Here is a 10,884-nt window from a genome sequence, read left to right as displayed (position 1 = left end):
TACACACTGACCCCCTCCCAGCCCTCCCTACATACACACTGACCCCCTCCAGCCCTCCCTACATACACACTGACCCCCTCCCAGCCCAGCCCTCCCTACATACACACTGACCCCCTCCCAGCCCATCCCTACATACACACTGACCCCCCTCCCAGCCCTCTCTACATACACACTGACCCCCTCCCAGCCCTCCCTACATACACACTGACCCCCTCCCAGCCCAGCCCATCCCTACATACACACTGACCCCCTCCCAGCCCTCCCTACATACACACTGACCCCCTCCCAGCCCATCCCTACATACACACTGACCCCCTCCCAGCCCATCCCTACATACACACTGACCCCCTCCCAGCCCATCCCTACATACACACTGACCCCCTCCCAGCCCTCCCTACATACACACTGACCCCCTCCCAGCCCTTCCTACATACACACTGACCCCCTCCCAGCCCTTCCTACATACACACTGACCCCCACCCAGCCCTCCCTACATACACACTGACCCCCTCCCAGCCCTTCCTACATACACACTGACCCCCTCCCAGCCCATCCCTACATACACACTGACCCCCCTCCCAGCCCTTCCTACATACACACTGACCCCCTCCCAGCCCTCCCTACATACACACTGACCCCCTCCCAGCCCTCCCTCCATACACACTGACCCCCTCCCAGCCCATCCCTACATACACACTGACCCCCTCCCAGCCCATCCCTACATACACACTGACCCCCTCACCAGCCCTCCCTACATACACACTGACCCCCTCCCAGCCCTCCCTACATACACACTGACCCCCTGCCAGCCCTCCCTACATACACATTGACCCCCTCCCAGCCCTCCCTACATACACACTGACCCCCTCCCAGCCATCCCTACATACACACTGACCCCCTCCCAGCCCATCCCTACATACACACTGACCCCCTCCCAGCCATCCCTACATACACACTGACCCCCTCCCAGCCCATCCCTAAATACACACTGACCCCCTCCCAGCCCTCCCTACATACACACTGACCCCCTCCCAGCCCTCCCTACATACACACTGACCCCCTCCCAGCCCTCCCTACATACACACTGACCCCTCCCAGCCCATCCCTAAATACACACTGACCCCCTCCCAGCCCATCCCTAAATACACACTGACCCCCTCCCAGCCCTCCCTACATACACACTGACCCCCTCCCAGCCCTCCCTACATACACACTGACCCCCTCCCAGCCCTCCCTACATACACACTGACCCCCTCCCAGCCCAGCCCTACATACACACTGACCCCCTCCCAGCCCAGCCCTCCCTACATACACACTGACCCCCTCCCAGCCCTCCCTACATACACACTGACCCCCTCCCAGCCCAGCCCTCCCTACATACACACTGACCCCCTCCCAGCCCTCCCTACATACACACTGACCCCCTCCCAGCCCTCCCAGTCCTCCCTACATACACACTGACCCCCTCCCAGCCCTCCCTACATACACACTGACCCCCTCCCAGCCCAGCCCTCCCTACATACACACTGACCCCCTCCCAGCCCTCCCTACATACACACTGACCCCCTCCCAGCCCAGCCCTCCCTAAATACACACTGACCCCCTCCCAGCCCTCCCTACATACACACTGACCCCCTCCCAGCCCTCCCTACATACACACTGACCCCCTCCCAGCCCTCCCTACATACACACTGACCCCCTCCCAGCCCTCCCTACATACACACTGACCCCCTCCCAGCCCATCCCTACATACACACTGACCCCTCCCAGCCCATCCCTACATACACACTGACCCCCTCCCAGCCATCCCTACATACACACTGACCCCCTCCCAGCCCATCCCTCCATACACACTGACCCCCTCCCAGCCCTCCCTACATACACACTGACCCCCTCCCAGCCCTCCCTACATACACACTGACCCCCTCCCAGCCCTCCCTACATACACACTGACCCCCTCCCAGCCCATCCCTACATACACACTGACCCCCTCCCAGCCCATCCCTACATACACACTGACCCCCTCCCAGCCCTCCCTACATACACACTGACCCCCTCCCAGCCCTCCCTACATACACACTGACCCCCTCCCAGCCCTCCCTACATACACACTGACCCCCTCCCAGCCCTCCCTACATACACACTGACCCCCTCCCAGCCCTCCCTACATACACACTGACCCCCTTCCAGCCCTCCCTACATACACACTGACCCCCTCCCAGCACATCCCTACATATACACTGACCCCCTCCCAGCCCTCCCTACATACACACTGACCCCCTCCAGCCCTCCCTACATACACACTGACCCCCTCCCAGCCCTCCCTACATACACACTGACCCCCTCCCAGCCCATCCCTACATACACACTGACCCCCTCCCAGCCCTCCCTACATACACACTGACCCCCTCCCAGCCCATCCCTACATACACACTGACCCCCTCCCAGCCCATCCCTACATACACACTGACCCCCTCCCAGCCCATCCCTACATACACACTGACCCCTCCCAGCCCTCCCTACATACACACTGACCCCCTCCCAGCCCTCCCTACATACACACTGACCCCCTCCCAGCCCTTCCTACATACACACTGACCCCCTCCCAGCCCTTCCTACATACACACTGACCCCCTCCCAGCCCTCCCTACATACACACTGACCCCCTCCCAGCCCTTCCTACATACACACTGACCCCCTCCCAGCCCATCCCTACATACACACTGACCCCCCTCCCAGCCCTCCCTACATACACACTGACCCCCTCCCAGCCCTCCCTACATACACACTGACCCCCTCCCAGCCCAGCCCTACATACACACTGACCCCCCTCCCAGCCCATCCCTACATACACACTGACCCCCTCCCAGCCCTCCCTACATACACACTGACCCCCTCCCAGCCCTCCCTACATACACACTGACCCCCTCCCAGCCCTCCCTACATACACACTGACCCCCTCCCAGCCCTCCCTACATACACACTGACCCCCTCCCAGCCCATCCCTACATACACACTGACCCCCTCCCAGCCATCCCTCCATACACACTGACCCCCTCCCAGCCCATCCCTCCATACACACTGACCCCCTCCCAGCCCTCCCTACATACACACTGACCCCCTCCCAGCCCTCCCTACATACACACTGACCCCCTCCCAGCCCATCCCCTCCATACACACTGACCCCCTCCCAGCCCTCCCTACATACACACTGACCCCCTCCCAGCCCATCCCTACATACACACTGACCCCCTCCCAGCCCATCCCTACATACACACTGACCCCCTCCCAGCCCTCCCTACATACACACTGACCCCCTCCCAGCCCTCCCTACATACACACTGACCCCCTCCCAGCCCTTCCTACATACACACTGACCCCCTCCCAGCCCTCCCTACATACACACTGACCCCCTCCCAGCCCTCCCTACATACACACTGACCCCCTCCCAGCCCTTCCTACATACACACTGACCCCCTCCCAGCCCATCCCTACATGCACACTGACCCCCTCCCAGCCCTCCCTACATACACACTGACCCCCTCCCAGCCCTCCCTACATACACACTGACCCCCTCCCAGCCCTCCCTCCATACACACTGACCCCCTCCCAGCCCATCCCTACATACACACTGACCCCCTCCCAGCCCATCCCTACATACACACTGACCCCCTCCCAGCCCTCCCTACATACACACTGACCCCCTCCCAGCCCTCCCTACATACACACTGACCCCCTCCCAGCCCTCCCTACATACACACTGACCCCCTCCCAGCCCATCCCTACATACACACTGACCCCCTCCCAGCCATCCCTACATACACACTGACCCCCTCCCAGCCCATCCCTCCATACACACTGACCCCCTCCCAGCCCTCCCTACATACACACTGACCCCTCCCAGCCCTCCCTACATACACACTGACCCCCTCCCAGCCCATCCCTCCATACACACTGACCCCCTCCCAGCCCTCCCTACATACACACTGACCCCCTCCCAGCCCATCCCTACATACACACTGACCCCCTCCCAGCCCATCCCTACATACACACTGACCCCCTCCCAGCCCTCCCTACATACACACTGACCCCCTCCCAGCCCTCCCTACATACACACTGACCCCCTCCCAGCCCTCCCTACATACACACTGACCCCCTCCCAGCCCTTCCTACATACACACTGACCCCCTCCCAGCCCTCCCTACATACACACTGACCCCCTCCCAGCCCTCCCTACATACACACTGACCCCCTCCCAGCCCTCCCTACATACACACTGACCCCCTCCCAGCCCATCCCTACATACACACTGACCCCCTCCCAGCCCTCCCTACATACACACTGACCCCCTCCCAGCCCTCCTTACATACACACTGACCCCCTCCCAGCCCAGCCCATCCCTACATACACACTGACCCCCTCCCAGCCCTCCCTACATACACACTGACCCCCTCCCAGCCAATCCCTACATACACAATGACCCCCTCCCAGCCCATCCCTACATACACACTGACCCCCTCCCAGCCCATCCCTACATACACACTGACCCCCTCCCAGCCCTCCCTACATACACACTGACCCCCTCCCAGCCCTCCCTTCATACACACTGACCCCTCCCAGCCCTTCCTACATACACACTGACCCCCTCCCAGCCCTTCCTACATACACACTGACCCCCTCCCAGCCCTCCCTACATACACACTGACCCCCTCCCAGCCCTTCCTACATACACACTGACCCCCTCCCAGCCCTCCCTACATACACACTGACCCCCTCCCAGCCCTCCTTACATACACACTGACCCCCTCCCAGCCCAGCCCATCCCTACATACACACTGACCCCCTCCCAGCCCTCCCTACATACACACTGACCCCCTCCCAGCCAATCCCTACATACACAATGACCCCCTCCCAGCCCATCCCTACATACACACTGACCCCCTCCCAGCCCTCCCAAACCCCCCCCCCTACATACACACTGACCCCCTCCCAGCCCTCCCTACATACACACTGACCCCCTCCCAGCCCATCCCTACATACACACTGACCCCCTCCCAGCCCTCCCTACATACACACTGACCCCCTCCCAGCCCTCCCTACATACACACTGACCCCTCCCAGCCCTCCCTACATACACACTGACCCCCTCCCAGCCCATCCCTACATACACACTGACCCCCTCCCAGCCCTCCCTACATACACACTGACCCCCTCCCAGCCCTCCCTACATACACACTGACCCCCTCCCAGCCCATCCCTACATACACACTGACCCCCTCCCAGCCCTCCCTACATACACACTGACCCCCTCCCAGCCCTCCCTACATACACACTGACCCCCTCCCAGCCCATCCCTACATACACACTGACCCCCTCCCAGCCCATCCCTACATACACACTGACCCCCTCCCAGCCCTCCCTACATACACACTGACCCCCTCCCAGCCCTCCCTACATACACACTGACCCCCTCCCAGCCCTCCCTACATACACACTGACCCCCTCCCAGCCCATCCCTACATACACACTGACCCCCTCCCAGCCCTCCCTACATACACACTGACCCCCTCCCAGCCCATCCCTACATACACACTGACCCCCTCCCAGCCCATCCCTACATACACACTGACCCCCTCCCAGCCCATCCCCTACATAAACACTGACCCCCTCCCAGCCCAGCCCTCCCTACATACACACTGACCCCCTCCCAGCCCATCCCTACATACACACTGACCCCCTCCCAGCCCTCCCTACATACACACTGACCCCCTCCCAGCCCTCCCTACATACACACTGACCCCCTCCCAGCCCTCCCTACATACACACTGACCCCCTCCCAGCCCTCCCTACATACACACTGACCCCCTCCCAGCCCTCCCTACATACACACTGACCCCCTCCCAGCCCATCCCTACATACACACTGACCCCCTCCCAGCCCTCCCTACATACACACTGACCCCTTCCCAGCCCATCCCTACATACACACTGACCCCCTCCCAGCCCTCCCTACATACACACTGACCCCCTCCCAGCCCTCCCTACATACACACTGACCCCCTCCCAGCCCAGCCCATCCCTACATACACACTGACCCCCTCCCAGCCCTCCCTACATACACACTGACCCCCTCCCAGCCCATCCCTACATACACACTGACCCCCTCCCAGCCCATCCCTACATACACACTGACCCCCTCCCAGCCCTCCCTACATACACACTGACCCCCTCCCAGCCCTCCCTACATACACACTGACCCCCTCCCAGCCCTCCCTACATACACACTGACCCCCTCCCAGCCCAGCCCTCCCTACATACACACTGACCCCCTCCCAGCCCAGCCCTCCCTACATACACACTGACCCCCTCCCAGCCCTCCCTACATACACACTGACCCCCTCCCAGCCCTTCCTACATACACACTGACCCCCTCCCAGCCCATCCCTACATACACACTGACCCCCTCCCAGCCCATCCCTACATACACACTGACCCCCTCCCAGCCCTCCCTACATACACACTGACCCCCTCCCAGCCCTCCCTACATACACACTGACCCCCTCCCAGCCCTCCCAACATACACACTGACCCCCTCCCAGCCCTCCCAACATACACACTGACCCCCTCCCAGCCCTCCCTACATACACACTGACCCCCTCCCAGCCCTCCCAACATACACACTGACCCCCTCCCAGCCCTTCCTACATACACACTGACCCCCTCCCAGCCCATCCCTACATACACACTGACCCCCTCCCAGCCCATCCCTAAATACACACTGACCCCCTCCCAGCCCTCCCTACATACACACTGACCCCCTCCCAGCCCTCCCTACATACACACTGACCCCCTCCCAGCCCTCCCTACATACACACTGACCCCCTCCCAGCCCTTCCTACATACACACTGACCCCCTCCCAGCCCATCCCTACATACACACTGACCCCCTCCCTACATACACACTGACCCCCTCCCAGCCCATCCCTACATACACACTGACCCCCTCCCAGCCCTCCCTACATACAGTGGGGAAAAAAAGTATTTAGTCAGCCACCAATGGTCCAAGTTCTCCCACTTAAAAAGATGAGAGAGGCCTGTAATTTTCATCATAGGTACACGTCAACTATGACAGACAAAATGAGAAAAAATAATCCAGAAAGTCACATTGTAGGATTTTTTATGAATTTATTTGCAAATTATGGTGGAAAATAAGTATTTGGTCAATAACAAAAGTTTCTCAATAGTTTGTTATATACCCTTTGTTGGCAATGACACAGGTAAAACGTTTTTTGTAAGTCTTCACAAGGTTTTCACACACTGTTGCTGGTATTTTGGCCCATTCCTCCATGCAGATCTCCTCTAGAGCAGTGATGTTTTGGGGCTGACGCTGGGCAACACGGACTTTCAACTCCCTCCAAAGATTTTCTATGGGGTTGAGATCTGGAGACTGGCTAGGCCACTCCAGGACCTTGAAATGCTTCTTACGAAGCCACTCCTTCGTTGCCCGGGCGGTGTGTTTGGGATCATTGTCATGCTGAAAGACCCAGCCACGTTTCATCTTCAATGCCCTTGCTGATGGAAGGAGGTTTTCACTCAAAATGTCATGATACATGGCCCCATTCATTCTTTCCTTTACACGGATCAGTCGTCCTGGTCCCTTTGCAGAAAAACAGCCCCAAAGCATGATGTTTCCACCCCCATGCTTCACAGTAGGTATGGTGTTCTTTGGATGCAACTCAGCATTCTTTGTCCTTCAAACACGACGAGTTGAGTTTTTAACAAAAAGTTATATTTTGGTTTCATCTGACCATATGACATTCTCCCAATCCTCTTCTGGATCATCCAAATGCACTCTAGCAAACTTCAGACAAGGCCTGGACATGTACTGGCTTAAGCAGGGGGACACGTCTGGCACTGCAGGATTTGAGTCCCTGGCGGCGTAGTGTGTTACTGATGGTAGGCTTTGTTACTTTGGTACTTTTGTCCCAGCACTCTGCAGGTCATTCACTAGGTCCCCCCGTGTGGTTCTGGGATTTTTGCTCACCGTTCTTGTGATCATTTTGACCCCACGGGGTGAGATCTTGCGTGGAGCCCCAGATCGAGGGAGATTATCAGTGGTCTTGTATGTCTTCCATTTCCTAATAATTGCTCCCACAGTTGATTTCTTCAAACCAAGCTGCTTACCTATTGCAGATTCAGTCTTCCCAGCCTGGTGCAGGTCTACAATTTTGTTTCTGGTTTCCTTTGACAGCTCTTTGGTCTTGGCCATAGTGGAGTTCGGAGTGTGACTGTTTGAGGTTGTGGACAGGTGTCTTTTATACTGATAACAAGTTCAAACAGGTGCCATTAATACAGGTAACGAGTGGAGGACAGAGGAGCCTCTTAAAGAAGAAGTTACAGGTCTGTGAGAGCCAGAAATCTTGCTTGTTTGTAGGTGACCAAATACTTATTTTCCACCATCATTTGCAAATAAATTCATAAAAAATCCTACAATGTGATTTTCTGGATTTTTTTCCCTCATTTTGTCTGTCATAGTTGACGTGTACCTATGATGAAAATTACAGGCCTCTCTCATCTTTTTAAGTGGGAGAACTTGCACAATTGGTGGCTGACTAAATACTTTTTTCCCCCACTGTATTTCCCCCATCAGCCTCTTCCATCCTGTTCACTGGCAGGAAATTAAAGCCACTTTGACAGAAAGCACTTTGTTCGGTGCTCCCAGAAGGCAATAATACTGATGACACATTGTCCCACAGGACACTCCTACACTGTGGCCATGGAAACCACACTAACTAGCGGGTGGTTTGTGTTTAAAAGCATAATTCAGTCTAGTCACAGGTGTTAAAGTATCATTCAGTCTAGTCACAGGTGTTAAAGTATCATTCAGTCAGGTCACAGGTGTTAAAGTATAATTCAGTCTAGTCACAGGTGTTAAAGCTCTGTTACCTATGAGAAGACTTGAGGAAGGGGGAAATGGCATTCAGCTAAGTGATAATCAATTTACTGTGAAAGGGCATCATCAGTTTATTATCATTTGACACTATTCTAATCACAAAACATTAGGAGTTGCACCCCCACCGCCTGGTATAGAGGTCCTGGATGGCAGGAAGCTTGGCCCCAGTGATGTACTGGGCCGTACGCACTACCTTTTCTAGCGCCTTATGGTCGCCGAGCAGTTGCCATACCAGGCGGTGATGAAACCGGTCAGGATGCTCTCGATGGTGCAGCTGTAGAACTTTTTGAGGATCTGAAACAGGTACAAAAGTATCTATATCCACAGTAAAACAAGTCCTATATCGACATAACCTGAAAGGCCGCTCAGCAAGGAAGAAGCCACTGCTCCAAACCACCATAGAAAAGCCAGACTACGGTTTGCAACTGCACATGGGGACAACGATCTTACTTTTTGGAGAAATGTCCTCTGGTCTGATTAAACAAAAATAGAACTGTTTGGCCATAATTACCATCGTTATGTTTGAAGGAAAAAGAGGGTGGCTTGCAAGCCGAAGAACACCATCCCAACCGTGAAGAACGGGGGTGGCAGCATCATGCTGTGGGGGTGCTTTGCTGCAGGAGGGACTGGTGCACTTCACAAAATAGATGGTATCATGAGGAAGGAAAATTATGTGGATATATTGAAGCAACATCTCAAGACATCAGTCAGGAAGTTAAAGCTTGGTCGCAAATGGGTCTTCCAAATGGACAATGACCCCAAGCATACTTCCAAAGTTGTGGCAAAATGGCTTAAGGACAACAAAGTCAAGGTATTGGAGTGGCCATCACAAAGCCCTGACCTCAATCCTATAGACAATTTGTGGGCAGAACTGAAAAAGCGTGTGCGAGCAAGGAGGCCTACAAACCTGACTCAGTTACACCAGCTCTGTCAGGAGGAATGGGCCAAAATTCACCCAACTTATTGTGGGAAGCTTGTGGAAGGCTACCCGAAACGTTTGACCCAAGTTAAACAATTTAAAGGCAATGCTACCAAATACTAATTGAGTGTATGTAAACCTCTGACCCACTGGGAATGTGATGAAATAAATAAAAGCTGAAATAAATCACTCTCTACTATTATTCTGACATTTCACATTCTTAAAATAAAATGGTGATCCTAACTGACCTAAGACAGGGAATTTTTACTAGGATTAAATGTCAGGAAAACTGAAAAACTGAGTTTAAATGTATTTGGCTAATGTGTATGTAAACTTCCGACTTCAACTGTATATAGACCTGAGTTGTGTGTGTGTGTGTGTGTGTGTATTATGAATGCAGGGCTGAGTTGTAACCTTTGATAATACGTACATATTTCCCCTCCTCAGAATGACCTGCAACAAGAAACTCAGTACTGGGCACATAGGGTTCTGGTCTAAAGTAGTGCACTACTGATGATAGGGCTCTGGTCTAAAGTAGTGCACTATATAGGGAATAGGGTGCCATTCTCTGGTCTAAAGTAGTGCACTATATAGGGAATAGGGTACCATTCTCTGGTCTAAAGTAGTGCACTACTGTTGATAGGGCTCTGGTCTAAAGTAGTGCACTATATAGGGAATAGGGTGCCATTCTCTGGTCTAAAGTAGTGCACTATATAGGGAATAGGGTACCATTCTCTGGTCTAAAGTAGTGCACTACTGTTGATAGGGCTCTGGTCTAAAGTAGTGCACTACTGTTGATAGGGCTCTGGTCTAAAGTAGCGCACTATATAGGGAATAGGGTGCCATTCTCTGGTCTAAAGTAGTGCACTATATAGGGAATAGGGTACCATTCTCTGGTCTAAAGTAGTGCACTATATAGGGAATAGGGTACCATTCTCTGGTCTAAAGTAGTGCACTATATAGGGAATAGGGTACCATTCTCTGGTCTAAAGTAGTGCACTATATAGGGAATA

Source organism: Coregonus lavaretus (genome assembly GCF_964263955.1).
Source record: "Coregonus lavaretus genome assembly, contig: HAP1_SCAFFOLD_5246, whole genome shotgun sequence".
Lineage (NCBI taxonomy): Eukaryota > Metazoa > Chordata > Actinopteri > Salmoniformes > Salmonidae > Coregonus > Coregonus lavaretus.
This window is presented reverse-complemented; position numbering follows the sequence as displayed.